General features: G+C 49.8%; 1 pseudogene; it reads right to left on the minus strand.

Annotated features, from left to right (window-relative positions):
- Positions 1–4, minus strand: part of LOC139058242 (5S ribosomal RNA) — a 119-nt pseudogene extending 115 nt beyond the window's left edge.
- Between the last annotated feature and the right edge of the window lie 4,996 nt (positions 5–5,000).

A 5,000-nucleotide genomic window follows, 5' to 3' on the forward strand; every position in this document is an offset into this window, starting at 1 on the left:
TTTTTTTTTTTAATTTAATGCCGGTCTTTGACATAACCCAGAAAATACAAATATTACACGCATCGCAGAAATCCAAAAAGGCGAAAAAAAATTACAATAATGCCATCGGTCCGTATAGGACCGGCGTTGTCAAATTAAAATTCCTTCATGGCTGTGAGAGCTTCTAGCCTCGACAGCCAATCCGGTGGACATTCTTGCATTTTCTGTAGATCAACAAACCGCGACATAGATTCTCTGAAATATATATGAACCGGCCGTGCGTCGGGATCACAGTGGTACCCAGCCATTCGCGCCCTCCATATACAGTGGAGAGCATTCAACATAATGAAGTCATATGGGACCCCGTCTTCATCCTTAATAGGCAGATACCTGATCCCTTGGGGGTTTACAGGTAATTCTTTCTTCAGGGTTCGCTTCAAGACGTCCCAGAAGAACACAGCAGCCCAACAGTGCAAGAACACATGATCTATGGTTTCGGGCTTCTTGCAGATCAGGCAGTGAGAACCCCAGGGTACGAGACAGCCTCGTTCTTCCATAAACGTCTTCACGGACAGGGTTCCAGTGTGGAGCCTAAAAAAGAAGGATTTTACCCCTGGTGGCACCTGCATGCGTTTAACCCGTTTAAGGACGTCCTGTCCTTGCCCTCCACTGTACATGGCTCTGTATAACGGCACTGGGAAAACAATGTCACACACATATTTATACAGCGTTTTCCTTTTCACTTGACACAGGTAATCACTTGAAAAACGAACAGTAAGAAAACGCACACTGTCTACCACTTCCTTAAAATAGCCACGAAGTCTTCCGGTCATGCCGGCCGTACTGACAACATGTGCCGGCAATGCGTCGGTCAATCTGAGTTGACATACTGTGCGCAGAAAAGGATCGCGCACATCGCGGAAAAACAAAAATCGGTTCACTAGTTGTCGAAGAAAAAGATGCGCCAAACCCACACCCCCGTCCTTCACTCTTCTGAACAGATTTGTTCGACTGCACCTTTCCCAGGTTGAACCCCAGATGAACACCGCAAACACTCTGTGCAGCTTTTGCACATTTACTCTAGAACAATATAACGCTTGTATAACGTAGTATAACTTGGCGACTAAAAAGACGTTACAAACTGTCGCTCTTGCAAAAACAGACAGGTTAGTAGCTTTCCATTTTTCTTCTTTTTCTTTAATTTCACTTGTTTGGTTCCTCCAATATTCATCACTGCTATTGTAACTGTCTAAGGGAATTCCGAGATACGTCTTGGGAGTTTTCACCCAGGTCACATTCGCAAAATAGTCTGGTGCGGACAGCCAATCCCCATGCCACAGCCCGAGAGATTTGCCGCAATTTATTCTGCTACCCGTGACTTCACAGAACTGTTTGACTATAGATATTGCTTCGGTTACACTTGGTTTATCTATGCAACACACTGCGATGTCATCTGCATACGCAAGTAGTTTGACTTCTGTCGCTGCTAATCTAAAACCACGTATTATGTCATTTTCATTTATTGCCACACACATGGCCTCTATATAAATAGCAAACAGAAGTGGACTGAGGGGACAGCCTTGGCGCACTGAACGCATAATGTTAATGGGGGCCCCCAGTGCCTTGTTTACAATTAATCTGGTTGTGCAATTCTTGTACGCCAAGGCCACGCCCTCAGTGATGATGGAACCGACATTAACGTGATCCAAGATGGCAAACAAAATAACATGCGCGACACAATCGAAAGCTTTCTCGAGATCGAGCTGAAGAACTGCAACGCCACCTCCGGTGACGTCACAGCACTCAAGTACGCATCGCATCTTATGAATGTTAGAAAAAATAGTTCGCCCTCTGATGCCACAGGTTTGATGGTCTCCTACTATTTCTTTGATGACGCCTTCGAGTCTGGTAGCTAAAATCTTCATAAATATCTTGTAATCAACATTTGTTAGGGATATTGGCCTATAGAATGACACTAATTTTAGTTTATCTGTTTCATCACTCTTGGGTATTAGTATGGTGTGCGCTTTTCCGAAGGAAGGGGGCAAACATTTCTGCTGATACGCTCCATTGAATACATCTGCCAACAGTGGAGCCAATTCTCTCTTAAATGCCTTATACCACCCAGCGCAGAGACCATCAGGTCCAGGCGACTTTCCCGGGTGCAAATCGTCGATTGCCTTTTCGACTTCCCCCTCAGTTATTTTGGCTTCTAGTCCTTCTTTGAAATCATCACTTATTCGCGGCATGCGAGTAAGAAAATGCGCTTTAAAACCATCTACATTCGCTTCCTGATATGCAAAGAGCGACTGGTAATACTCGAAAAAGGCACTCCCAATGCTCTCATTGTCTTCAACGACAGTCCCGTTCATTAGAATTTCATCGATGTGGTTTCGCCGTCCGTGCGCCTTCTCAAGACCCAGTGCCCTTTTAGTGGGCGTCTCCCCTGCCGCTAGTGCATGTGCTCGCGCACGCACGATGGCGCCTTGATAACGCTCTTTGTCGAACTGTTCAAGTTTTTCCTTGATGTTTCGCACGTCGTCTTTATATGTACAAGGCTCTCTACACTCAAGCGTTATCAGCTGCTCCAACAGTCTTCTTAAGCCCTTTTCTTTCATTTCCCTCTCGAATTTTATGCAACTCGATCTTTCTATGGCTTTAATTTTAACCTTCTGTTTAAAACATTCCCACTTCTCTGTTATTGTTTCCGTTGCCTCATCGAATATTTCATTAACCGCATCCCTTACTGCTTTTACAAACCCCTGATCATTTAGTAACAAGGCATTCATTTTCCACAGATCCCAATTAAAAGCATGTTTCGTTTTCACTACACCTATGTGGCATTTTACAAGGCAGTGGTCCGAAAACGACACGGGCACAACACAATAACTATGGCATCTTGGAATCGTGTCCAATGACATGTACATTCGATCCAGTCGTGCGTGACTACTGCCCTGAAAACGAGTAAAAGTCACTTCCCGCCCCCCTTCCAGGCACTCGTAAACATCGTCAAGTTCATTTTCCGCTATTAGTTGTGATAATACGCTACAGCTTTTGTCTCGCACACCGGCATTATTCACTCTATCTCCGGCATTCAACACACAATTAAAGTCCCCTAACAACATCACGCGCTTCTCACAATGGACATACTTAGAAAGGTTCGAAAAAAACAAGACACGCTCCTCCACTGAATTCGGAGCATACACGCATATGACACGGAATTCAACCGCGCATATCGAAACATCACAAAAAACAATCCTTCCAGATTCGCATGAAAATACACTTTGAATCTGCAGTCCAGGCAGCTTCTTAACGAACAGAATGCACCCCGCGGACGTGCCTACCGCATGGCTAACCACCGCAAAATATCTGTGCGTGAATCGTCGCACCATGCTCCCGGTCTTCTCCTCTCCGTCAACCTTAGTCTCTTGGATGGCTAGTACGCCTATGTTGTGGTCAGTGGCCAACCGTAGGACCTGGCTTTGCCTACGACTAGCCGCCAACCCTCGCACGTTCAATGCGGCAATAATAAGGGACGGTATTTCAGCCATTTTCAACTATCGGGAAAAGCAGGCCCGGGGCATGGTGCTTACCGTTCACGACTAGACCTCGGCTAGCCGCCTCCGGGACCTCCCGGCTTCTTGGTGTCGTTAGGCGATGGCGTTCTGCCCGCAGGTTTCCTTTCGGGTGTTAGATTCGGCTTTGGCTTGTAGCCCATCCGCCTTCCTTGAGGCGCCTTGGGCGGCTGCCCCTCGCTTGTGCTCGTCGCACCGCCGTCCCTTTCTTTGGTCTCGTCGTGGGGGCGCTTGACTGGGGCACCGAGAGTCGCAGTCCGCTCACCGTCGTTGACATCCATGTCCTGCAGCAATGCCGTCGTGTCGTTGTCGGGCGCCTCTTCGTTAACGCCCCCCGTAGGGCGGCTAACTGCCGGGAGGTCCTGTACCGGCTTGGCCGCCTTATCGGTAGTCTCAGCTACTGAGCCTTCTGCGCCGGCAGTCGATGACCCGCTGAGTGTCCCTGTCGGAACCACGTCTCCCGTTCCCTTGGCGGCGTCCTCCGTTTCGACCACGTCCATGACGTGCTCAGCCGCAACGTCACTCGCTGCTGGTCCTGTCACGGCGGCGTAGGATTTGACGCAGTCAGCGTCAACGTGGCCGAAACGTCTGCACCTGGAACAGCGCGGGACTTTGCACTCCCGGCGGACGTGCCCCGTGCCTTGGCAGCGCAGGCACTGCATTGGTCGACCGGGCACGACCACCAAGGCCAACTCTCCACCGATGCGAACCTGATGAGGAAGGTCTTCCACCTTGACGCCGCTTTTCAGCTTGAGGAGCACAGTCCTGGTGGTCGAAGCCTTGTCGCCCATGCCATGGACGCGCCACCGTTCCCGGCTCACCTCCTCCACCTTGCCGAAAGCCGCGAAAGCAGTCCGGACTTCCTCGTCGGCAACGCCGTACAGCAGCCAGTGAAGCCGAAGCTTCACCTGCTGGTCCTGTGGGTCCACGATGACGCACCGCCGTCCCTTCACTTGCAGTTCTTTGAAGGCCATAAGGCGTTTCGTCGCAGTGGCATCACTCAGGGTCACCGCCCAGACGTGGTTGATCTGGTACGCCCCTATGCATACCACGTCCGGCATCAGTCCCGTCGGCAGTAGGGCGTCTCTAAAATCTTCGACCTTGTATGGTCTGGCACGTACATCACCGTGTAAAAACACGGTGTTCAAAGCCACTCGTCCTTTCGGCAGCTGAGGCAGAATAAACGGATACTCATTATCGTTGTCGGTGATCCTGTTTCCGCGGCCAGAAGTGGCGGCTGTCGCTGCTCCACTGGAGCCCATGATTCTGCTGACCGCTCAGCTCGGCTGCCGGAAGCAGAATGAGCATGGTATGGCCGATGGCAAGGATGCTGTGTTTCCGACTGCACCTGTATCGTGCTATGTGCATTCGCCCAGTGAATGTATTGCTCCATCACGTACGCGGCAGTCTTTCCGCGAACAATACACGCACACGTCGATTACTCCG

The sequence above is a fragment of the Dermacentor albipictus genome, chromosome 3 (genome assembly GCF_038994185.2).
Source record: "Dermacentor albipictus isolate Rhodes 1998 colony chromosome 3, USDA_Dalb.pri_finalv2, whole genome shotgun sequence".
Lineage (NCBI taxonomy): Eukaryota > Metazoa > Arthropoda > Arachnida > Ixodida > Ixodidae > Dermacentor > Dermacentor albipictus.